Genomic DNA, 15,228 nt, shown 5'->3' with positions numbered 1-15,228 from the left:
ACTAGAGTTAGTACTAGACTGTTTACTCATGAGCTCTGGAAAGTTTTGACTATGAGGTCCTCTGCAGGGAACAGAGCTGCTTCTTGGCACAGTCCAGTGAATCCTAGTTTATGTAAATGTCACTATGGGGCATTAGAGTTTTCCTTTTCTGGGGTCCAATAAATTTCCTTCTTTGGACCAGTTTAATGTAAATTTCTTGGCTCCGAGTTCCCTCAACTTGTGTATAGTGCAGATTCATTTGCTCACCCATTTTTGGAGAAGGCTTGAGGTTCCCAGTCCCTTACACGTAATTCTTTCCCTTGTCGGTTGGATGACGTGCTTCCACGCCAACCCCACTGGCCAGTGGTGTACATACTTCACCTCCATAGAAAGGATAGTCTTTTGCCCTCCTCATTTTATGCGGGATGCTGAGTACTTTCTCACTGCCATGTACTCAGCCTGAAAATGAGATACTTGCATCCAGGCAGGAACTGAAACTTGAGGGATTTGGTCCATGTCTTTGGTTCTCTTGCTGCTGTGACTTGTTTGGCTTTAGCAACCAGTCAGAACCTTGACCTTAAGTTTCCATTTCATTTACCACAAGGGATTTGTCTTTCTTAAATTGACAGGTGTAGCTGGTTTCTCTTCTTTTTTTTCATTTCTGTGTGCTGGAGAGAGATGGTTAGTGGGACCTGCCAGTGTCAGCTAATGACTGTAAGTTGCCTGTCTTGGTCTTTATGCTATATATGTACATCTTTTTCTCTCAGGTCGGCTTGCAAAGGGTTTGCCTATTTTGGTTTACTTTCTGGTCTTGTAATAGCTTTCAGAGTTTGTTCATGAATGTTCATTCATTCTATCCTGTTTTAGAAAAAAAATTAAGACTGTAAATCTCTCCCTGGGCAGTTATGATTATATTTGATAAGTTTTGAAGTATAATACTCTCATTGTTATCAATTTCAAGTAGTCTTTTATTTTTTTGACCCATGTATTATCTAGCACTGGGTGACAAACTATCTCAAAACAGTGTGGCTTACAACACCGACCTTATAATCTCAGTTTCTGTGTATTGGGATGTGTCTCAGTGTCCAGGCTCTCTGTCTTTCCCAAAGTGCAGCCATCTTAAGGAGTAACTGCAAAGGCTCACATCCTGCCTCACTCACAGGTTTTTTTTTTGGCAAGATTCAGTTCCTTGCAGGCTACTGGCTGGTGGCTTCTCTCCGGTCTTTGCCATCAGGGCCTCTCCATAGAGCATCTCATGACACGGCAGCCTGCCTCATCGGAGGCAAAATCAGAGATAGAGATAGAGATGGACACTGAGAGAATGACACAGAGAGAGAGGTGGATACACAGAGAGAAAGAGAGCAACCAGCAAGGCACAAGTCACCATCTTTGGTGACCTGATCACCCAACTGATACGTCATTTGTCACCATAAAGGCACTGAACTTTGTTTGCCCTGTTTGATGCCTTTTTAAAAAATCTTTGTTCAATATTAATAGCATGAAGTTTGCCTTTTTCATTGTATTTAGCTGATTGATGTTTGTCCACCCTATTTCCAAACCTTGATTTTATGTGCATCTCCTTTAAATAAGAATCACAGGATTTGTTTATTTACTTGATCAGAGATTTTGTCCTAATAAAAGGGTTTATCTCATTAAAATTGTTTTATGAGCTCTTTTATTCTTTTGCTTTTGTATTTTTCAGTGGAAAACACATATCCTATTTTAGATTCCACTAGTAGTTACTATTAATATTTTAAAAATACAACTGAAAAATATTTCTCTAATTGTGAGAATCAAGTATAAAGTGCCCTTATTGAAGGAAAGTCAACAGGAAGTTAAGCTTACTGCTCCACCTCCTCATGTGACCTCTTACTGTACCATATCTCAGTCTGGTTTCTTTCCTTCTGCCCTGCCTCCCTTTTCCTTCCTTCATTCAAAAGATATTTATTGATTGTCAGTAAATGGCAGGAAATAGAGACAGAACATAAAGATAGTAATAAAGTTACTGCAGTCAAAAATATGTTTCTGACTCTCTCTCTCTGTAATATATAGACATAGATGTAGATATGATCTAGATGTAGAGTTAACTCAATGGGTGGTATGTGCTATGGAGAAACATACAGCAGGGTATAAGATATGTGGTGTGTCAAGGGGTCAGAGTTGCTGAAATGACCTAGAAGGGGGTCAGGGAAGGCTCTGTGATAAAGCTATGGTTACACAGGGAGCAGAAGGCATAGGCAACGGATTATGTGGGTATCCTGGACAGCGTTCTAGGCAGAGAGAACATTCTAAGGTTCAAGCTTTGTGTGGAAGAAAGGCTAGGAGGCAGGATAGCTGGAGGCAATTAAGCTGGGGGTACAGGAGGAGGATATGAGGTCACAGAGTTGATGACAGGAGTGAGGCCAGATTCCATGAGGCCTTATCTAGGCCGTTTCAAAGACCTTTACTCTGAGTAAGATAGGAGCCACTGCAGAGTTTGAGGTGACTGGACCTTTTGTTTTAAAAGTATAATTATGTCTATTAGTGGATTTCAGAAAGCAGGAAAGTGATAATGGGGCATTACTGGAGTGACCTAGGTAAAGGAGGAGGGTGGTGAAACGGCAAAAAGTACTTGGATTCAAGATAAAGTTTGAAAGCAAAGTGGCAAATAGGATTTGCTAATGGTGTGGATAAAGTATAAAGTAGAGGGAGGGAGAGAGAGGAGGGATTCTAGACCCACTCCAAGGGCTTTAGCCTGAACAACTGTGTTGCCATTAACTGAGATGATACACTATGGGAAGAGCAATTTGGTGTGAATTACATGTGAATTCCCTTCTGGATATCTCAGCAGAGATGTTGAGCTGATAATTGGATACGCAGAGCACGAAATGTGAGTCTAGACTTCAGGGAAAAGTTCTGTGCTGGAAAGACAAATCTGAAGATTGCTGACACCTAGATATCAGATTCAGGTGGTGCCAGGAGTGAGGGCGAGCAGGTTAGTATAAACGGATGAAAAGAGTGAACTCTGCTGCAGTGCCGCGTTTGGAGGTCGAGCGAATGAGGAGGGAGCAGCAAGGGGATGAAGCAGCTAGTACTGTACCAGGAAAGCCAAGAGAGGAGTCCTGGCAGCCACGGGAAGAATGTCAACAAGGAAGTTATGTTCCTAACTATATTATTGCTGCTGATTGGTGACCTATGAGAAGGACTAGGGAGTGACGAATTTTGCCACTTGTCGCGTGCCCTGTCCTCGCCGGCAAGAACAGCATGCAACAACAGCAGGATTCTTCTGCAGAAAGCTTTATTCTTCAGCTCTTTGTGAAACAAATGAGTTGGGCAGGACCCAGAGGGGAAGGAGAGGCTTGCTTATATAGTTCTCATGCTCTGACCTGGTTGGTGCGGCTCCATATGCCTTATTAGCATAACCATTTGGTGGGTCTCATTGGTCCTTATGCCAAGGCGCAATTAGCATGTAGTTTAGTGGTGTGGGATGATTTGTCATTAGGAAGTTCGGAGCCTTCCGGCTGCCCTGCATTGGGCGCTATTTTCTGAGCGCGGCTGCCAACATCTCCCCCTTTTTTGTCTAACAGAAGCTCAAGGCGGAACTTGCCAGCAGAGGCGGAGACAGAGGCCTGACCTCCATCATACTTCCTGATGCCCCCTTTTTGGAGAGGGGTTCTGGGCATCTACCCCTATGCAGTCAGGCATGCCTCTCAGAGGGGTCCAAGACCTCTTGCAGTGCTTTGCCTTGCATCCTCTGGCTGGCGTTGGGACCGCTTGGTACAAAGGGTTTGGACCCTTTTTCTCAACCCTCTTGCACCATGAGCTTCTTAAAGAAAGCTGTGATTAAGCATTGAGGTACTCGGGCCTGGTGCAGTGCCACATGGGCTCAGGGTGCAAGAGCTACCTCAAGCTAAAGCCGAGCTTCCTTCTTAAGCATGTTGAGCCACACTTGGGGAGAGGCGCCAACGTCTATCGCCATTAGGGCTTGAGCAAGGATCACCTTGTCCTGCTTATGTTGGTTGCGGAGTCTGCATAACAATCAGAGTAAGAGCATGAGACCTCCAAGCAGGAACACGCCCATCCCAGCCATGCCCGCCCACTCCTTGACGTGGGAGAGAGCTCTGAGGAACCAGGAAGAGAGTCCTTCCGCTACGGAGATATCTAGACGGGTGGAGTTGATGTGGATAATTTCTCGCCGCAGCTCTTCTAGTGTCCCATCGAAGTCTTGGGACCAGTTTCCTGAAAGATACTGGGACAGGTCTCGTGACAGATTAGCTGCCCATGTAAAATTTTTATATTGAATGCTAGTGATGCAGAGGGCACGATATTTCCGCTCACATCCCAATTGGGCCATTTGCCAGAGCACCTCTATTTGTTCCTCCACGAGATCTATGCGTTGATTGAGGATCATTATTCCTCCTTTCAGTTTGCCATCAAGTGTGGACTGTTGGTCCAGGGCAGAAGCTACTGAGGCTGCAAGGTTATTGAGCTCTGTAGCCGATTTGATGGAGGTGTCTAAAGCTATATCAGCGGCGGTGGCTGCGACCGCGGTCGCGGAGATCAGGAGCACTATGGCGGCTGTAACACCGAAATCGCGCCTTTCTCGAAACAGAGTCATGGTGTTAGGGGCGTCTACGGGAACAGGGACCCAATGGGGGATGCGGACTACCAAAGCATTGGTAAAGTTACGCGCATCCCAACACTGAGACAGAAAGCAGGTTTCATTGGAGCAGGAGTCAAAGCTACTATTGGATAAGATAAACAGAAATGGGGGGTATACGCATACTGGAGAAGGTGGAAAAAGGGAATTAGGTGACTCTGGACCTGATTTTGCTGAACACGTGTAGTTCTCGTTGTTATGGGTCATGATCATGTTCCAGTGTGCGCGCATGTGGTTATTCTCGCACCAAAAGGTGATATTTTTTACACCGATTCCCCCACCCTGGAGGGCGGAAAAGGGGGAGAGGTCGGTACACGAGCCATTGACTCCACACAGCATCCATTTATGGAAGGGGTTCATGCTCAGCTGCTGACGAAACTCGCCTTCGAGCACCTTTACTGGCCACCAAGCCTCATTGGCTGGCCGTCCCTCCATATCTGGGGAGATGGTAAACTCCTGCCTCTCAGTTGCCCACGTTACTACAGTTGACTGACAGTCAGTCCAGGGCCACAGCTCTCCCTCATAGTCGCCCACACAATGGGAGGCATATTTGGGTTGACGAGGCCTGTCGGTGGAATTGTTCCTGGGAGAGTGAACAAATGTGCCATTGATCCAGAGAACCATCTGGTGGATAGTCATGTTCTTATAGGGCGGGCTCCCTTCCTTATTAGGCCCTTCAAATTTAGCTGACATAACGGGGAGGCTACTGGCCTCTAGAATTATGTCACTGAACCATCCGTATTTCCTCCATTTCAGGGAGATACAGCTAGCTAGATTCTGAGTGGTGAAGCATAATGACCCATTAGTTACGAAGGATCGGTTTTCTCCCAGGGGAGCTACTAGGGTGTCTTTAACTAAGTAGGGCAAGTTCATACTAGCATTGGTAGTGAAAAAGCGCGGAAAAACGGCTGCATTGAAACGGACAGGCATAGGCTTAGGAAAGGCAGACAGGATTCCCCATCTCAATACTCCCTGAGTCGGGGTCTCCAGTGTCAGGAGCAGGGTCAGGAGGTATAGCGAAGTCATCTCCTTTGTTTAGGACTTTCCTCGTTAGGCGCTCCGGGATCCAGAAGGGATTTTCTTCACCCTGGGGGAAAACACACACAGCTCCCCTGGATCTGATTATGATTGGATCCGGGCCCTTCCATTGGTTAGATAACACGTCCTTCCATTTTACTAGTTCTTGTGGGTCTTTTGGCCACTGATTATGGCGATCCGCTGCTGTATGGCCTTGAGCATCCAGATTCAAAAAATTTATAGTGAAAAGTGCTAGGGCTATGGCAGTTTTTGGTGTGGGGGGTATATCTTCAATTCCCCCTTTTTGTTTAAGTAAATAGGATTTGAGCGTGCAGTTCGCGCGTTCCACAATCCCTTGACCCTGTGGGTTGTAGGGAAGGCCAGTGATATGTTTTATCCCCATGTGATGACAAAATTGAGCAAATTTTGTAGAGGTATAGGCTGGGCCATTGTCTGTTTTCAGAATCTGTGGTAACCCCCATGCGCTCCAAGCCTCAAGGCAGTGCTGGATGACATGGGAAGCTTTCTCTCCTGACAATGGGGAGGCAAAGATGACTCCTGAACAAGTATCCACGGATACATGTACATATTTCAGTTTCCCAAAAGACGAAATATGCGTCACATCTATTTGCCAAACTTGTAAAGGCCTAATACCTCTGGGGTTGATCCTAACATGAGGTGTGGGAAGGAAGCTGCAGCAATGTTGGCAGCTAAGGACAATGTTCCTAGCTTCGGCCCTGGTTATGCTAAACCGCTTGCGCAGTGTTTCGGCAGTGACATGAAATTGTGTATGGAATTTTGAAGCTGTGGTGATAGGGTCTAGCAGGGGAAAAGCTATATTTCTGGTTGCGAGGTCTGCCAGGTGGTTGCCTTGGGTCATAGGCCCGGGAAGGCCTGAATGTGCTCTGATATGAGTTATATACAAAGGAGATTGCCTATGAAGTAGTGCTGATTGTATCTGTTTGAACAAAGTGGCTACTGGGCTGGACGCTTTGATTAGCCCGGCCACTTCTAGAGATTTGACTGCATTAACTACATAACAGGAGTCAGACACAATATTTAAAGGTTCAGGAAAGATTTGTAGGACCTCTAAGACTATGCGACATTCCACTATTTGTGGAGTGTCAGGCGTGTAGCCTTTTGTCACAACTTTGCCATCATGGACATAGGCACCTGTGCCTGTCTTAGACCCGTCCGTATAAACTGTTTTTCCATGAGGCAGCGGGGTTAGGCTAGTGACCCGAGGAAATACTAGGAGATGATTTTTGGCGAAGTTGATGAGGGGATGTTTAGGGAAATGATTATCAAAGGTTCCTGAGAAACTGTAAGCAAGTATGGCCCAATCATCGTTCATAGCACATAATACTTGTATCTGTTCTATGCTGTAAGGGGTTATAATTTTAGGTGGAGCCTCTCCGAAATGTGTCATGGAGGTTTTTACTCCTCTCAAAGCAAGTTTGGCCACGGCTGCCGGATAGTACTCTATTGTCCTAGCCTGAGAGGCTTGGGGATGGATCCAGATCAGTGGGCCGTGCTGCCATAAAACTGCTGTTGGCAGCTCCGGGGTGGGAAGCACACACAACTCAAAGGGTTCATTCGATTGCACTCTATTTAATTGTGCTGTCATCAAAGCCTGTTCTACTTTGCGAATGGCTTGTAATGCCTCAGGTGTGAGGGAGCGTGGTGACGTTAGTTGTGGGTCTCCTTCTAGGGTTTTAAATAGTGGAGTCAATTCAGTGGTGGGTATCTTTAAGTATGGGTGCAACCAATTAATATCTCCTAGGAGTTTTTGGAAGTCATTCAAATTTCGCAATTGATTATGTCTTATCTCAAGCTTTTGGGGGCAAATTACATCTGTGTAAATGGTTGCTCCTAGGAATTTGCTAACACTAGATTTTTGGACCTTCTCGCTTGCTATATTCAGTCTCCAATTTTCTAGGGATCTAGTGAGATCTATATATGCTTCTTCTATTTCTGCTGGTTGTGGGGAGCAAAGAAGGATGTCATCCATGTAATGGATGATCTTTAGCGTGGGATAGGTCTTACGAATTGGGTCTAGCGCTCGCTGAACATACAGTTGACATATGGTGGGGCTATTTGCCATTCCTTGAGGGAGGACCTTCCACTGAAATCTGGCATCGGGTTGTTCATGGTTAATAGCTGGCAAAGTAAAAGCAAATCTTTCCCTGTCCTTGGAGCTTAGAGGTATAGAAAAGAAACAATCTTTAATATCTATTATGAGCACTTTCCATTCTTTGGGTAAGGCAGAGAGGAGTGGCAGTCCCCGTTGTACGGGTCCAAGCATTCTCATTTGAGCATTTACTGCTCTCAGATCATGAAGCAACCTCCATGATCCTGACTTTTTCCTGATTACAAATATGGGTGTGTTCCATGGGGACACAGAGGGTTCTAGGTGTCCCACTTGGAGCTGCTCTTGCACTAAGCAATGAGCTGCTTCTAATTTTTCAGAGGATAGGGGCCACTGAGGAACCCATACGGCCTCCTCTGTGAGCCAAGGTATGGGCATGGCATCTTCAATGGCCCCTATGAAAAACCCAGGCCATGACGGTCATTCTTTACTTTGGGCAGGATGGGCTCTATGTGTCCCTGTTGGTGTTTCCCCAGCCCCTTGCCAGGGATGTATCCCATGTCCATCATCATGCCTTGGGCGGGGGTGGAGTATTCATTAATGAGTTTGAGGCCTAAGTCTCTCATGACATCTCTCCCCCATAAATTGACCGGAAGAGGGAGTACATAAGGGGTGACTGTACCCTCTTGTCCTTCAGGGGCTCGCCATTTCAATGGTTTGGCACTAATTGAAGGGCTTGACTCATATCCTAAACCTTGTAATGAATGTGAGGATTGGGTCACAGGCCACTTGGAGGGCCACCAGGTTGCAGAGATAATACTTTTATCTGCTCCAGTGTCTAGGATTCCCTCAAAGCTCTTTCCCTCTATTTGAAGAATTAATTTTGGTCTGTCTGCTAAATCTAATACTATGAAGGCTGAATCCCAGTCAGAGGAGCCGAAGCCCCTTTCTCCCCTCTCCGTGTTGGTAGCAGGATAATTGGCGTGGAGACTAGGTAAAACTAAGAGCTGGGCTATGCGGTCTCCCGGGGATATAGGATAGATTCCTCTGGGAGCCGAACACATGATTTTTACCTGTCCTTCATAATCTTGATCTATAACTCCGGGATGAACTACCAGGCCTTTCAATGCAGCAGAAGAGCGCCCTAGGAGTAACCCAATGGTATTTGGTGGTAGGGGGCCTTTAAAGTCTGAAGGGATTGGCTGAACTCCCATCTGTGGAGTCAACACTATTCTGGTGGTGGCACGGATGTCCAATCCCGCGGAACCTGAAGTGGCTCTCCTTGGGGGGCCTGGTTGTTCCCGAATGACACTTGCGTGCTGGTTGCCCCATATATTTGCGGGCCCTGGTGACGGGGGCCCCTCTGGGCGTTTTTTGGCAGTTCTAAGGGTTTCCCTTCTATATCTTTAATAGACTCATTGGCCCAATGCCTGCCTTTCTTACACTTAGGGCACAACCCAGGGGTCTTTTGGGTTGTTTGTTCTGAAGCTGGGCTCCTACACTCTCTCTTTATATGTCCTAATTTCCCGCATTGAAAGCATTTGATACTTCTGTTAGTGATCCTGGCTTGTTTGTGGCTCTGTAATATGGCCGCAGCTAGGCCCGCATTGGTGAGTGGCCCTCCTATTTCTCTACAGGCTTTCAACCAGGCATGTATCCCTTTTTGTTTCCAGGGTGTTATCGCCTGTCTGCATTCCTTGGTACATTGTTCAAATACTAATTGCTCCACTAGGGGCATTGCTTGTTCCTGATCTCCAAATATTCTGCCTGCGGCCTCCATCATACGAGCGACAAAGTCAGAAAATGGCTCGCTCAGCCCCTGAATAATTTTTGTCAAATTGCCTGATACTTCTCCTTTGTTGGTGAGGGCTTTCCATGCCTTGGCGGCGCACGTGTTTATTTGTGCGTATACCTGTAAGGGGAAGGCGGTCTGGTTGGCTACCCACTGTCCTTGGCCCGTCAGCATATCATATGACCACGCAGGCTGTCCTTCGGCCGCGTTTGCGCGTGCCTGGGTCATGCTGATATCATGCCACAATGCCTTCCATTCTATGTATTGCCCCATACTAGAAAGGCATGCCTTAGTTACATATTGCCAGTCTGCGGGTGTCATGGCTGTCTCTGTTAATCTCTCAACTTGTGCTATGGTATAGTTAGCACTGACTCCATAAGCCCGAACGGATTCTGCTAACTCCTTAACTTGTTTATGGCTCAGGGGCTGGTGAGAGCGTACGCCATTATCCTCAAATACAGGAAACATTTGTCTAATTGCCTGAAGAGTATCTGGGTGGCAAAAGGAGAGTGCGCCACTCACGTAAGGTGGCGGGGCAACGGGCGTCGGGGGACACCCTGCTTTCATTTTTTCCTTGGTCCGCTTTTCAACTTTGCTGGTTCCCTTACTTCTGCACTCTGCGGTTTTATTCTCTTCCCCTTCCTCTGCGGACGTTAATTCCTCCTCAGATTCCCTATTGGAGAGTTGGAGGTCCCTCAACTCTTTCCAGGGGTATTTACTATTTTCTCCGAGGCGATCGTCACTCGCTTCTCGGGGCTCTTTCGCTTTTGCCCTAGGCGGGCTTTCTCCCTCACTCTGAGGTTTCTTTACGTTCGTTTTTGTGGCCTTTTTTCGGCCGCGCGCGCTCTCTGTTTCCCGTTCCGTTTCTGACATGCTCTCTTGGATATCTGTCAATGCTCTCTGACCTTCTTTTATTACCTTTTCACATCTCTCATCTTGCAGACAAGCTCTAATCAGTTTCCAGAGGGGCCTGGTGCCTCCCCTCAGGCTACCCTCCTCCTCCTCTCTATCAAGATCTTTCCCCAGTTTGTCCCAGCTCGGGATTGAGAGGGACCCTGAACAAATGAACCAGGGGGCCACACGGTCTATCTCCTTCACAAAAGATCCTAAGACTTTGCTGGAGACCTTCAAGTTTCGCTCTTTGAGAGCTGTCTGCAGCGCCGTGACTAATGACGGTGCATTCCCCATGGTGCCTCCTTATTTACAGAGAACCATCAACCATCATCCTAAAAGGCAGGGGCCTCTCGGAACTTACCCCTCCGGGCTTTCTTCTGACCTGCAGTTCTGAATCCTCTCCAGATGTCTGAAGGGTCCTCCCTGTGCCGGTGATGTTCTGGTTCCCGGGATTCGGCACCACTTGTCACGTGCCCTGTCCTCGCCGGCAAGAACAGCATGCAACAACAGCAGGATTCTTCTGCAGAAAGCTTTATTCTTCAGCTCTTTGTGAAACAAATGAGTTGGGCAGGACCCAGAGGGGAAGGAGAGGCTTGCTTATATAGTTCTCATGCTCTGACCTGGTTGGTGTGGCTCCATATGCCTTATTAGCATAACCATTTGGTGGGTCTCATTGGTCCTTATGCCAAGGCGCAATTAGCATGTAGTTTAGTGGTGTGGGATGATTTGTCATTAGGAAGTTCGGGGCCTTCTGGCTGCCCTGCATTGGGCGCTATTTTCTGAGCGCGGCTGCCAACAGCCACACAGGGTTGGGTCACTGTATACCTTTGCATGAGCTAAGTGCAGATAAAGCAGTGTGGTCAAAGCCTCATGGATGTGGATTCAAGAGAGAATTGGAAAGAGGACATGAAGGCAGCAATTGCCTTTCCCTGTAAAGGAGAACAGAGAAATGGGATTATAGCTGAAGGGGAATGTGAGTCAAATGAGACAAAGAACACTTTTATTTCGTTTTCTAATGTGAGAGGTATCGTAGCTTGTTTGCATATTGATAAGAATATCCAGAGGAGAGGGAGAAACTGATGAAGCAGGAGATATGGGGCATGATTGCTATAGGTGAATGGAATCCACCATACATTCAAACATTAGAAACAGAAGCAGAATTCTTAGGGGCCAATGCAGGTGAGCTGGGAGATGTGCGGGTATAAGCATTATAGAAGCTCTGTGTTCATTGCTTCTACTTTCTCAGTGCAGTAGGAACCACATCTTCAGCAGAGAATAAACAATGAGAAGAGGTGTTGAAGGTGGAGGACTGGGAGAGGGTGCGATGTGACTGTCCAAGGAAGTGGGAGCGAATGGGCTAGGGAGGTGCAGGAAGATTGTGAGAGAGGGAAAAGCCTTCTTGAGGTTGGTGGACATGAAGTTGAAGTGAGATAGGTCAGTGTGTGTTCTTCACCAGCCATTTAGTCACCTGAGCGCTGGTAGGAACTGAATCTAATCAAGGTATTGTGTCAGACTAAATGGCAAGAAGGAACTGAAGATACGTATCTAGGTGAATTTGTGTAACTGTTAGAATGAGTATGGGAAGAAATGAGCCATAAAAAGGGAGACTGGGGGTTGGTGAGTGAGATGTTTGATGTCAAAGTTTTGGAGGAGGTGCAGTTATGGGTAGTGATATATTCTAGAGTTTGAAGGTTGATGCCTGAGGGAGTAGAGAGAACAAGCTTCTTGGAAGACTAGTGGCCAAACAACTTAGAACATTGGCATCTGTCCAGCCCACAATGGAAGTCACCGGCACACATGGCTGTTTAAATTAACACTGGATAAAAGTAAAACTTCTGTTTCTCAGTTGCACTAGTCACATCTGATGTGTTCAATAACACATGTGTCTAGTGGTTACCAGATAAGAGAGTACAGAGACAGAACATTTCCATTATTGAAGAAAAAAGTATTGGATTGATGTACACGGATACTGATATTAGTGTCATCAATAATTATGACACAGCTCATTTTGGAGAGAGTGGCAGTGAGCCAAGTGACAAAATCTTCAAAGAATGAGTAAAAGAGTATCTACCCTAACTCCAGGGGCCCTGACAGGTGTGGGAGAGAAAATGGCTAATCTTTGGGCAGGATGAGAGGGAGCAGCATCTCCAGGAGAGAATCAGGGCTTGGTTGGAATAAAGAGGTAGAAGAATCACTCAAGGAAGAGTTGACTATATAGGGGTTGGTAGACACTGGAAGGCTTCGTGGAGTTGAGGGGAATAGAAGTTTGGTGTCGCGTAAGGAATTTACAGGGCTCTAGGGGATTAGTGTCTGGGCGAAGGAAGACAACCTCAAAGTCTTGAGCTTCTTAGTGACTTAGGTGAAGAACAGAGCTTGTTAAGGTCATTTATGACGGTCCCTTAGGTAGGTCCTGCTGAGGTTGTAAGTACTGGTAAGCAGGGGTGAGCGGGGCTCTAGTTGGTGGTCATACCAGGGCTGGCAGAGGGGGTCCTACTAAGAGTCACCACTTGTGCATGCACTCTCTCTCTCTCTCTCTCTCTCTCTCTCTCTCTCTCTCCATAAATATATATATTTATCCAAGATCCAGATATTCTTTTGGTTTTAAGATCTGGGTAATAGCTGTGAAATTATTTTTTATACATAACTTTTCTTGAAATAATTTTTTTTTGCATTGTGTTTTAAACAGCCTTACAACACTAGATACTTATTAAATATGAGTATTGCCCAGTTCTTTTATGACTTCCCAGTTTTTGAGTTCTTGGATTTGCTTCATGTCTATTGACTGGAGTATGACTTAATTTTTTTTTTTTTCCAAGATGGATATGTAGGCAACCTATTTTCTGGGATTTCTAATATTGAACATATCTTTCTGTTGCCTTTGCACAAGAATGGTATTATTTTTTATTATATAATTTTTGGGCCGTAGCATTTCTCCTAGAACTCCAGGTGTTGTTCCATTATTTTCTGGAATGTAATGTTACAGAAAAGGACATTGCGGTAAATTGATTATTATTTCTTTGTTAGAAATGTCTTCTTTTATTTGGCCCAAATACCTGTGAGGTATTTTGTCTCTGTCCTTGTACATCAAAAATTTTTTTCCAGTCTGTATCTAGAAATAGGTCTCTTAATTAGTTTTCCCTGAAGTGAACTTGTTCAATACATAGCATTTCTCTCAACACAGGAGAGATTTCTTACTGCCATTGCATTCATTTTGGCCTCCAGCTCTTCCCTTTCTGAATGCAACATGTCTTTTCTTCTTTTCATTTCTTCACAAAAAAAGTATCAAAGTTTTGCTTCTACATCATCAGATCTTATTTTCATGGAAACAACTGTGTGTTTTTGTTCTGATGCTGTGTTTAAGTTACAATGTAATATTTAAAACACAAAATAATATATTTAATGATTATATACATTATTAACATGATAAAATGAATACTTATAACTTAACTTCCATCTTAAGGGCTGAACACTACTGATTCTTTTGAAGGTGTATTTGTCACTGATCCCGTCCACCCACCCCACTTCACACTAGCAGCTAGCATGACCTTGAATTTTGTGTTTACCATTCCGTTGATAATTTTTAAGCCAAACTTTTTATTTTAGAATGGCTTTATTTTTATAGAAAAATTGTGACAATAGTACAGAGTTCCCACAGAGCTTCTTACTGCAAATGGGATTATTTTACAATTCTTCTGAATTTAATCCATCTCATTCTTACCAAGTCTTGTTTTTGTGTGTTTGCTTTCCACAGGGTTCATTTCTTCTCACATTTCAAGAGGATGCTACACAGTTTACCCAGATTTTCATCTGTGCCCTTCAGCAAATTATTTTTAAAGTATGTTTTTCCTCTAAGCTCTCTCGATGATGGTTTTTTTCTAATATGATGATGGCAGACTGTTTTCTTTCAAGCCTTGCTCTTTAAGGCATGTATTTTGCATTTTAACATTGCTCTTAATCAGAGATCTGAGTTTGTTTTTCTTTTAAACAGATAATTGTCACTTGGGAAAACTACTTAGCACTAATAGTACCCTGTAACAAATTACCACAAACTCTGTGGTTTAAAACAGCAGAAACGAATCCCCTCACAGTTCTGAAGGCCAGAAGTCTGGAATTCAGTACCCAGGGGCTGAAACGAAGGTGCTGGCAGGGCCGTGCTTCGTCTGGAGGCTCCGGCAGAGAATCAGTTCCTTGCCACTTCCAGTTGCTGGGGACTGTGGACATTCTCCGTCTGTGGTTGCATCACGCCAGTCTCTGCTTCTGTCTTCACATCACCTTCTTTGAGTGTGTGACGTCTCCCTCTGCCGCCCTCTTTTAAGATTGTGTGTGATTGCATTTAGGACCTGCAGGATAATCTCTGCAGCATAAAATCTTTAACTTTATCACATTTGCAAAGATCTTTTTTCCTTATAAGGTAAAGTTTATAGGTTCCAGGGATTAGAATCTGTTATCTTGGGTGGGGGTGGCAGGGGGAGCATTATTCTACCTACCATAGGCACCATCTACTATGATCCAACAATTGTACACACACACACACACACACACACACACACACACACACACACACAAACAAGACATATTTTTTCCTACCAAAAGACATGTAAAAAAACATTCCTAGCAATACTACTTGTAGTAGCCAGAAACTAGAACAATCCAAATATCCACTAAGATGAATAAACTGTAATTCAGTCATACAGTGGAATACTTTACAGCAATGAGAATGAAGGCACTAAAACTACACACAACAACATGGATGAACCTGACACATATGATATGACTGAAGGAAAGAAGGCAGAAAAAAGCAGTTCTAGAAGAGTTCAG

At 45.0% G+C, this 15,228-nt stretch overlaps 1 long non-coding RNA gene across 1 annotated transcript in view; it reads left to right on the top strand.

The window, feature by feature from the left end:
- The window catches only part of LOC140847706 (uncharacterized), a 46,841-nt gene extending 31,890 nt beyond the window's left edge, over positions 1 to 14,951 (top strand). Inside the window, exon 3 of the long non-coding RNA XR_012127761.1 lies at positions 14,162 to 14,951. This is a non-coding gene — a long non-coding RNA (uncharacterized lncRNA). The remainder of the gene's footprint in view (positions 1 to 14,161) is intronic.
- The last annotated feature ends 277 nt before the right edge of the window (positions 14,952 to 15,228 follow it).

Source organism: Manis javanica, chromosome 2, assembly GCF_040802235.1.
Source record: "Manis javanica isolate MJ-LG chromosome 2, MJ_LKY, whole genome shotgun sequence".
NCBI lineage: Eukaryota > Metazoa > Chordata > Mammalia > Pholidota > Manidae > Manis > Manis javanica.
This window is presented reverse-complemented; position numbering and strand designations above follow the sequence as displayed.